General features: G+C 39.4%; 1 long non-coding RNA gene across 1 annotated transcript; it reads left to right on the top strand.

Moving 5' to 3' along the window:
- Positions 1 to 3,390: 3,390 nt before the first annotated feature.
- LOC127713902 (uncharacterized) lies at positions 3,391 to 11,053 on the top strand. Its single transcript, XR_007987527.1, has 3 exons — positions 3,391 to 3,417; positions 6,368 to 6,635; positions 10,422 to 11,053. It is a non-coding gene; the product is annotated as an uncharacterized LOC127713902 (long non-coding RNA).
- Positions 11,054 to 11,356: the final 303 nt, after the last annotated feature.

The following is an 11,356-nucleotide window of genomic DNA, read 5'->3' as shown; positions in this document are numbered from 1 at the left end:
GATAGTTTACTCCATTTTACAGACAATGTGACCATGTTTTAATGATTTTATTAGATATTACCTAAAATCGGTCATTTGTATCCAGATAACTTTATAAGATGGAACCTTAAATCGGCCACTTTCTTCATTGATAATTGTATAATATTGTATAAATTTCAACCACTTTTTAAGATTGTGTATTAGATATTTCTTTAAATTGGCCATTTTTTCCGATGATTTTAATATATGTAACCTGTAATCGGCCACTCTTTTTATTGATAATTGTATAATATTTGACAACATTCAACCACTTTTTATAGATTATGTATTAGATGCAACCTTAAATCGACCAATTTTGATAGATAATTGTATCAAATATAACAGCTAAATCTGTCGCTGCTTTATTGATAATTTACTCCATTTTACAGTAAAATTTGACCACCTTTTTGTCATTGTACTAGATTTTACCTGAAATCGGTCATTTTTATCCATATAACTTTATAAGATATAACCTTAACTCGGCCACTTTCATCATTGATAATTGTATAACATTTAGCAAGATTCAGCCACTTTTTAAGATTATGTATTAGATATTTCCTTAAATTGGCCATTTTCTCCGATAGTTTTATGAGATGTAACCTTTACTCGGCCACTCATTTTATTGATAATTGAATATAATATTTTACAAGAGTTAAATGTAACCTTTAATCGTTCATATCTTTTTTAGATAATTGTATAAGATATAATAACTACACCATACGCTGCACTATTTATAGTTTTACTACATTTTACAGTAAATTTTGACCACTTTTTTGATAATTGTATTAGAAGTTACCTTAAATCGGTCATCTTTTCCAGATAACTTCTTTAGATGTAATCTTAAATTGGCCACTATCTCTGTTGATAATTGTATTACATTTTACAAGATTTGACTATTTTTTTTAAATAATGTACAAGTTGTTACCTTTAATCGACCTTTTTTTTTTGATAATTGTATCAAATGAAATATTCAATCAGCAACTTTTTTTATTGAAAATTAAATTACACTCTAAAAGATTTAACCACTTATTCTAAATAAATGTATGAGATGTTACCTTTCCTCGACCTTTTAAAGATCACTGTAGTAGATGAAACGTTAAATCAGTCACTTTCACCTTAAATCGGCCTCTCTTTTTATTGATAATTTTATTATATTTTTACAAGATTCAACCACTTTTTATAGATAATGTATAAGATCCAACCTTAAATGGACCAATTTTGATAGATAAATGTATCAAATATAACAGATAAACCTGTTGCTGCTTTATTGATAATTTTACAGTAAATTTTGACCACCTTTTTATAAGATGTAACCTTTATTCGGCCACTTTCATCATTGATAATTGTATAACATTTTACAAGATTCAACCACTTTTTAAGATTATGTATTAGATATTTCCTTAAATTGGCCATTTTTTCAGATGGTTTTATTAGATGTAACCTTTACTCGGCCACTCCTTTTATTGATAATTGAATATAATATTTTACAAGAGTTAAATGTAACCTTAAATCGATCATATTTTTTTTTAGATAAATGTATCAAATGTAACAACTACAACATACGCTGCACTGTTAATAATTTTACTACATTTTACATTAAATTTTGACCACTTTTTTGATAATTGTATTACAAGTTACCTTAAATCGGTCATCTTTTCCAGATAACTTTTTTAGATGTTACCTAAAATAGACCTAATTTGAAAGATAATTGTATCAAATGTAACAGCAAAAATCTGTCGCTGCTTTAATGATAATTAAGTCTCCTAAACGAAGTTTGGGAAGACTTACTGTTTTTGCTCAGTTCTTATTCTTCTTCTTCGTCTTCTTCTTCCGCTGCTTTTAAATTTGAACTTGTCCGCACCCGTTCTCCAAAACCGCTTATCAGATTAATTTAGGGTTTCACAATATGTTAGACTAACATGTCTAGTGGTGCAATCAGGGTTTTGTTTGTGCAATGGGGTTTATAAAGGGGTACTTTCAGGGGCAAACAGAAAAGAGGGTTTTACTATAGAACTCTATGGGATTTTATTTTTAAAAATTTTCAAATGAGTATAAATAGAAAACTGTTTGTGATAGACACAATCTTTTTAATTGAAAATGTTCTAAATGATAAAGCCCATTAAATAAAATACAGGGTTAGTCCCCAGGGGTCACCCCCACCCCCTGCCATTTAAAAAATTCTAATACCTTGTAAGTGGTCAAGATCCCCACCCCTAAACCATATATATTCTGGTTTGTCATGCTAAGATGGTTTGAATGATATACAGGGTTAGTTCCCAGGGGTCATCCCGACCCCCTGCCATTTGAGAAAGTTCTAATATCTTGTAAATGGTCGAGATACCCACCCCTAAATCATATATATTCTGGTTTGTCATAATAAAGCACATCAAATGTAATACAGGGTTAGTCCCCAGGGGTCACCCCCAACCCATGCCATTTAAGAAAGTTCTAATATCTTGTAAGTGGTCAAGATCCCCACCCCTAAACCATATATATTCTGGTTTGTCATGCTAAGATGGTTTGAATGATATACAGGGTTAGTCCCCAGGGGTCATCCCGACACCCTGCCATTTGAGAAAGTTCTAATATCTTGTAAATGGTCGAGATCCCCACCTCTAAACCATATATATTCTGGTTTGTCATAATAAAGCACATCAAATGTAATACAGAGTTAGTCCCCAGGGTCACCCCAACCCCATGCCATTTAAGAAAGTTCTAATATCTTGTAAGTGGTCAAGATCCCGACCCCTAAACCATATATATTCTGGTTTGTCATGCTACGATGGTTTGAATGATAAACAGGGTTAGTCCCCAGGGGTCATCCCGACCCCCTGCCATTTGAGAAAGTTCTAATATCTTGTAAATGGTCGAGATCCTCACCCCTAAACCATATATATTCTGGTTTGTCATAATAAAGCACATCAAATGTAATACAGGGTTAGTCCCCAGGGGTCACCCCCAACCCATGCCATTTAAAAAAGTTCTTATATCTTGTAAGTGGTAAAGATCCCCACCCCTAAACCATATATATTCTGGTTTGTCATGCTAAGATGGTTTGAATGATATACAGGGTTAGTCTCCAGGGGTCATCCCGACTCCCTGCCATTTGAGAAAGTTCTAATATCTTGTAAATGGTCGAGATCCCCACCCCTAAATCATATATATTCTGGTTTGTCATGCTAAGATGGTTTAAATGATATACAGGGTTAATCCCCAGGGGTCACCCCCACCCCATGCCATTTAAGAAAGTTCTAATATCTTGTAAGTGGTCAAGATCCCCACCCCTAAACCATATATATTCTGGTTTGTCATAATAAAGCACATCAAATGTAATACAGAGTTAGTCTCGAGGGGCCACCCCAACCCCATGCAATTTAAGAAAGTTCTAATATCTTGTAGGTGGTCAAGATCCCCACCCCTAAACCATATATATTCTGGTTTGTCATGCTAAGATGGTTTGAATGATATACAGGGTTAGTCCCCAGGGGTCATCCCGACCCCCTGCCATTTGAGAAAGTTCTAATATCTTGTAAATGGTCGAGATCCCTACCCCTAAACCATATATATTCTGGTTTGTCATAATAAAGAACATCAAATGTAATACAGGGTTAGTCCCCAGGGGTCATCCCGACACCCTGCCATTTGAGAAAGTTCTAATATCTTGTAAATGGTCGAGATCCGCACCCCTAAACCATATGTATTCTGGTTTGTCATGCTAAGATGGTTTAAATGATATACAGGGTTAGTCCGCAGGGGTCACCCCCACCCCATGCCATTTAAGAAAGTTCTAATATCTTGTAAGTGGTCAAGATCCCCACCCCTAAACCATATATATTCTGGTTTGTCATGCTAAGATGGTTTAAATGATATACAGGGTTAGTCCGCAGGGGTCACCCCCACCCCCTGCCATTTAAGAAAGTTCTAATATCTTGTAAATGGTCGAGATCCCCACCCATAAACCATATATATTCTGGTTTGTCATCATAAAGCACATCAAATGAAATACAGGGTTAGTCCCAAGGGGTCACCCCCACCCCCTGCCATTTAAGAAAGTTCTTATATCTTGTAAGTGGTCAAGATCCCCACCCCTAAACCATATATATATTCTGGTTTGTCATGCTAAGATGGTTTGAATGATAAACAGGGTTAGTCCCGAGGGGTCATCCCGACCCCCTGCCATTTGAGAAAGTTCTAATATCTTGTAAATGGTCGAGATCCCCACCCTTAAACCATATATATTCTGGTTTGTCATAATAAAGCACATCAAATGTAATACAGGGTTAGTCCCCAGGGGTCACCCCCAACCCATGCCATTTAAATAAGTTCTTATATCTTGTAAGTGGTCAAGATCCCCACCCCTAAACCATATATATTCTGGTTTGTCATGCTAAGATGGTTTGAATGATATACAGGGTTAGTCCCCAGGGGTCATCCCGACTCCCTGCCATTTGAGAAAGTTCTAATATCTTGTAAATGGTCGAGATCCCCATCCCTTAACCATATATATTCTGGTATGTCATGCTAAGATGGTTTAAATGATATACAGGGTTAGTCCGCAGGGGTTACCCCCACCCCATGCCATTTAAGAAAGTTCTAATATCTTGTAAGTGGTCAAGATCCACACCCCTAAACCATATATATTCTGCTTTGTCATAATAAAGCCCATCAAATGTAATACAGAGTTAGTCCCCAGGGGTCACCCCAACCCCATGCCATTTAAGAAAGTTCTAATATCTTGTAAGTGATCAAGATCCCCACCCCTAAACCATATATATTCTGGTTTGTCATGCTAAGATGGTTTGAATGATATATAGGGTTAGTCCTCAGGGGTCACCCCACCCCATGCCATTTAAGAAAGTTCTAATATCTTGTAAGTTGTCAAGATCCCCACCCCTAAACCATATATATTCTGGTTTGTCATGCTAAGATGGTTTGAATGATATACAGGGTTTTTCCCCAGGGGTCATCCTGACCCCCTGCCAATTGAGAAAGTTCTAATATCTTGTAAATGGTCGAGATCCCCACCCATAAACCATATATATTCTTGTTTGTCATCATAAAGCACATCAAATGAAATACAGGGTTAGTCCCCAGGGGTCACCCCCACCCCCTGTCATTTAAGAAAGTTCTTATATCTTGTAAGTGGTCAAGATCCCATCCCCTAAACCATATATATTCTGGTTCGTCATGCTAAGATGGTTTAAATGATATACAGGGTTAGTCCCCAGGGGTCATCCTGACCCCCTGCCATTTGAGAAAGTTCTAATATCTTGTAAATGGTCGAGATCCCCACCCATAAACCATATATATTCTGGTTTGTCATGATAAAGCACATCAAATGTAATACAGGGTAAGTCCCCAGGGGTCACCCCCACCCCATGCCATTTAAGAAAGTTCTAATATCTTTGTAAGTGGTCAAGATCCCCATCCCTAAACCATATATATTCTGGTTTGTCATGCTAAGATGGTTTGAATGATATACAGGGTTAGTCTCCAGGGGTCATCCCGACCCCCTGCCATTTGAGAAAGTTCTAACATCTTGTAAATGGTCGAGATCCCCACCCCTAAACCATATATATTCTGGTTACTCATAATAAAGCACATCAAATGTAATACAGGGTTAGTCCCCAGGGGTCATCCCGACACCCTGCCATTTGAGAAAGTTCTAATATCTTGTAAATGGTCGAGATCCCCACCACTAAACCATATATATTCTGGTTTGTCTCGCTAAGATGGTTTAAATGATATACAGGGTTAGTCCGCAGGGGTTACCCCCACCCCATGCCATTTAAGAAAGTTCTAATATCTTGTAAGTGGTCAAGATCCCCACCCCTAAACCATATATATTCTGCTTTGTCATAATAAAGCCCATCAAATGTAATACAGAGTTAGTCCCCAGGGGTCACCCCAACCCCATGCCATTTAAGAAAGTTCTAATATCTTGTAAGTGGTCAAGATCCCCACCCCTAAACCATATATATTCTGGTTTGTCATGCTAAGATGGTTTGAATGATATATAGGGTTAGTCCTCAGGGGTCACCCCACCCCATGCCATTTAAGAAAGTTCTAATATCTTGTAAGTTGTCAAGATCCCCACCCCTAAACCATATATATTCTGGTTTGTCATGCTAAGATGGTTTGAATGATATACAGGGTTTTTCCCCAGGGGTCATCCTGACCCCCTGCCAATTGAGAAAGTTCTAATATCTTGTAAATGGTCGAGATCCCCACCCATAAACCATATATATTCTTGTTTGTCATCATAAAGCACATCAAATGAAATACAGGGTTAGTCCCCAGGGGTCACCCCCACCCCCTGTCATTTAAGAAAGTTCTTATATCTTGTAAGTGGTCAAGATCCCCACCCCTAAACCATATATATTCTGGTTTGTCATGCTAAGATGGTTTAAATGATATACAGGGTTAGTCCCCAGGGGTCATCCTGACCCCCTGCCATTTGAGAAAGTTCTAATATCTTGTAAATGGTCGAGATCCCCACCCATAAACCATATATATTCTGGTTTGTCATGATAAAGCACATCAAATGTAATACAGGGTAAGTCCCCAGGGGTCACCCCCACCCCATGCCATTTAAGAAAGTTCTAATATCTTTGTAAGTGGTCAAGATCCCCATCCCTAAACCATAAATATTCTGGTTTGTCATGCTAAGATGGTTTGAATGATATACAGGGTTAGTCTCCAGGGGTCATCCCGACCCCCTGCCATTTGAGAAAGTTCTAACATCTTGTAAATGGTCGAGATCCCCACCCCTAAACCATATATATTCTGGTTTGTCATAATAAAGCACATCAAATGTAATACAGGGTTAGTCCCCAGGGGTCATCCCGACACCCTGCCATTTGAGAAAGTTCTAATATCTTGTAAATGGTCGAGATCCCCACCCCTAAACCATATATATTCTGGTTTGTCATGCTAAGATGGTTTAAATGATATACAGGGTTAGTCCGCAGGGGTCACCCCCACCCCATGCCATTTAAGAAAGTTCTAATATCTTGTAAGTGGTCAAGATCCCCAAACCCTAAACCATATATATTCTGGTTTGTCATGCTAAGATGGTTTAAATGATATACAGGGTTAGTCCGCAGGGGTCACCCCCACCCCATGCCATTTAAGAAAGTTCTAATATCTTGTAAATGGTCGAGATCCCCACCCATAAACCATATATATTCTGGTTTGTCATCATAAAGCACATCAAATGAAATACAGGGTTAGTCCCAAGGGGTCACCCCCCCCACCCCCTGCCATTTAAGAAAGTTCTTATATCTTGTAAGTGGTCAAGATCCCCACCCCTAAACCATAAATATATTCTGGTTTGTCATGCTAAGATGGTTTGAATGATAAACAGGGTTAGTCCCCAGGGGTCATCCCGACCCCCTGCCATTTGAGAAAGTTCTAATATCTTGTAAATGGTCGAGATCCCCACCCCTAAACCATATATATTCTGGTTTGTCATAATAAAGCACATCAAATGTAATACAGGGTTAGTCCCCAGGGGTCACCCCCAACCCATGCCATTTAAATAAGTTCTTATATCTTGTAAGTGGTCAAGATCCCCACCCCTAAACCATATATATTCTGGTTTGTCATGCTAAGATGGTTTGAATGATATACAGGGTTAGTCCCCAGGGGTCATCCCGACTCCCTGCCATTTGAGAAAGTTCTAATATCTTGTAAATGGTCGAGATCCCCATCCCTTAACCATATATATTCTGGTTTGTCATGCTAAGATGGTTTAAATGATATACAGGGTTAGTCCGCAGGGGTTACCCCCACCCCATGCCATTTAAGAAAGTTCTAATATCTTGTAAGTGGTCAAGATCCCCACCCCTAAACCATATATATTCTGCTTTGTCATAATAAAGCCCATCAAATGTAATACAGAGTAAGTCCCCAGGGGTCACCCCAACCCCATGCCATTTAAGAAAGTTCTAATATCTTGTAAGTGGTCAAGATACCCACCCCTAAACCATATATATTCTGGTTTGTCATGCTAAGATGGTTTGAATGATATACAGGGTTTGTCCCCAGGGGTCATCCTGACCCCCTGCCAATTGAGAAAGTTGTAATATCTTGTAAATGGTCGAGATCCCCACCCATAAACCATATATATTCTTGTTTGTCATCATAGAGCACATCAAATGAAATACAGGGTTAGTCCCCAGGGGTCACCCCCACCCCCTGTCATTTAAGAAAGTTGTTATATCTTGTAAGTGGTCAAGATCCCCACCCCTAAACCATATATATTCTGGTTTGTCATGCTAAGATGGTTTAAATGATATACAGGGTTAGTCCCCAGGGGTCATCCTGACCCCCTGCCATTTGAGAAAGTTCTAATATCTTGTAAATGGTCGAGATCCCCACCCATAAACCATATATATTCTGGTTTGTCATGATAAAGCACATTAAATGTAATACAGGGTTAGTCCCCAGGGGTCACCCCCACCCCATGCCATTTAAGAAAGTTCTAATATCTTGTGGCCCCCAAGGGTGACTGGGGAATAGAAGTATGGTCATCATTGGTCTTCCTCCGACCGGCAGTAAAACCCGTGCTAAAGTGGGGCGTCTGTTTGGCTGTGCGGGATGTACAAATTTGCAGCCACGTCCGGTCAGAATGGGGACGTTAAATCCGATGCCTCGTGTAAAGAGAGTGCCTTGCTCTTTGCACGTTAAGAACCCTTGCAACAACTCTTTGAGGGGTCCGTAGGTGACCTGTTGGAAGGCTAAATTTCTGTCCCTATCCAATATACCCTCATTTCCTGTGGCAGTCTAAATTTCTCCGACCTTAACCCCTTAATCTATTACAGAACCTACCTATTGTATTTATTGTGAACTTGTTCTCGTCCTGAATATGCATGAAATATTTGCCACTGGACGTTAAGCAACCAACAATCAATCTAATATCTTGTAAGTGGCTAAGATCCCCATCCCTAAACCATATATATTCTGGTTTGTCATGCTAAGATGGTTTGAATGATATACAGGGTTAGTCCCCAGGGGTCATCCCGACCCCCTGCCATTTGAGAAAGTTCTTACATCTTGTAAATGGTCGAGATCCCCACCCCTAAACCATATATATTCTGGTTTGTCATAATAAAGCACATCAAATGTAATACAGGGTTAGTCCCCAGGGGTCATCCCGACACCCTGCCATTTGAGAAAGTTCTAATATCTTGTAAATGGTCGAGATCCCCAACCCTAAACCATATATATTCTGGTTTGTCATGCTAAGATGGTTTAAATGATATACAGGGTTAGTCCGCAGGGGTCACCCCCACCCCATGCCATTTAAGAAAGTTCTAATATCTTGTAAGTGGTCAAGATCCCCACCCCTAAACCATATTTATTCTGGTTTGTCATGCTAAGATGGTTTGAATGATATACAGGGTTAGTCTCCAGGGGTCATCCCGACTCCCTGCCATTTGAGAAAGTTCTAATATCTTGTAAATGGTGGAGATCCCCACCCCTAAACCATATATATTCTGGTTTGTCATGCTAAGATGGTTTAAATGATATACAGGGTTAGTCCGCAGGGGTCACCCCCACCCCATGCCATTTAAGAAAGTTCTAATATCTTGTAAGTGGTCAAGATCCCCACCCCTAAACCATATATATTCTGGTTTGTCATAATAAAGCACATCAAATGTAATACAGAGTTAGTCCCCAGGGGCCACCCCAACCCCATGCAATTTAATAAAGTTCTAATATCTTGTAGGTGGTCAAGATCCCCATCCCTAAACCATATATATTCTGGTTTGTCATGCTAAGATGGTTTGAATGATATACACGGTTAGTCCCCAGGGGTCATCCCGACCCCCTGCCATTTGAGAAAGTTCTAATATCTTGTAAATTGTCGAGATCCCTACCCCTAAACCATATATATTCTGGTTTGTCATACTAAAGAACATCAAATGTAATACAGGGTTAGTCCCCAGGGGTCATCCCGACACCCTGCCATTTGAGAAAGTTCTAATATCTTGTAAATGGTCGAGATCCCCACCCCTAAACCATATATATTCTGGTTTGTCATGCTAAGATGGTTTGAATGATATACAGGGTTAGTCTCCAGGGGTCATCCCGACTCCCTGCCATTTGAGAAAGTTCTAATATCTTGTAAATGGTCGAGATCCCCACCCCTAAACCATATATATTCTGGTTTGTCATGCTAAGATGGTTTAAATGATATACAGGGTTAGTCCCCAGGGGTCACCCCCACCCCATGCCATTTAAGAAAATTCTAATATCTTGTAAGTGGTCAAGATCCCCACCCCTAAACCATATATATTCTGGTTTGTCATAATAAAGCACATCAAATGTAATACAGAGTTAGTCCCCAGGGGCCACCCCAACCCCATGCAATTTAAGAAAGTTCTAATATCTTGTAGGTGGTCAAGATCCCCACCCCTAAACCATATATATTCTGGTTTGTCATGCTAAGATGGTTTGAATGATATACAGGGTTAGTCCCCAGGGGTCATCCCGACCCCCTGCCATTTGAGAAAGTTCTAATATCTTGTAAATGGTCGAGATCCCTACCCCTAAACCATATATATTCTGGTTTGTCATAATAAAGAACATCAAATGTAATACAGGGTTAGTCCCCAGGGGTCATCCCGACACCCTGCCATTTGAGAAAGTTCTCATATCTTGTAAATGGTCGAGATCCCCACCCCTAAACCATATATATTCTGGTTAGTCATGCTAAGATGGTTTAAATGATATACAGGGTTAGTCCGCAGGGGTCACCCCCACCCCATGCCATTTAAGAAAGTTCTAATATCTTGTAAGTGGTCAAGATCCCCACCCCTAAACCATATATATTCTGGTTAGTCATGCTAAGATGGTTTAAATGATATACAGGGTTAGTCCGCAGGGGTCACCCCTACCCCATGCCATTTAAGAAAGTTCTAATATCTTGTAAATGGTCGAGATCCCCACCCATAAACCATATATATTCTGGTTTGTCATCATAAAGCACATCAAATGAAATACAGGGTTAGTCCCAAGGGGTCAACCCCACCCACTGCCATTTAAGAAAGTTCTTATATCTTGTAAGTGGTCAAGATCCCCACCCCTAAACCATATATATATTCTGGTTTGTCATGCTAAGATGGTTTAAATGATATACAGGGTTAGTCCGCAGGGGTTACCCCCACCCCATGCCATTTAAGAAAGTTCTAATATCTTGTAAGTGGTCAAGATCCCCACCCCTAAACCATATATATTCTGCTTTGTCATAATAAAGCCCATCAAATGTAATACAGAGTTAGTCCCCAGGGGTCACCCCAACCCCATGCCATTTAAGAAAGTTCTAATATCT

This window comes from Mytilus californianus, unplaced genomic scaffold (assembly GCF_021869535.1).
Source record: "Mytilus californianus isolate M0D057914Y unplaced genomic scaffold, xbMytCali1.0.p SCAF_86, whole genome shotgun sequence".
Lineage (NCBI taxonomy): Eukaryota > Metazoa > Mollusca > Bivalvia > Mytilida > Mytilidae > Mytilus > Mytilus californianus.
Note: the sequence above shows the minus strand (reverse complement) of the source record. Positions and strands in the feature narration are given on the sequence as shown.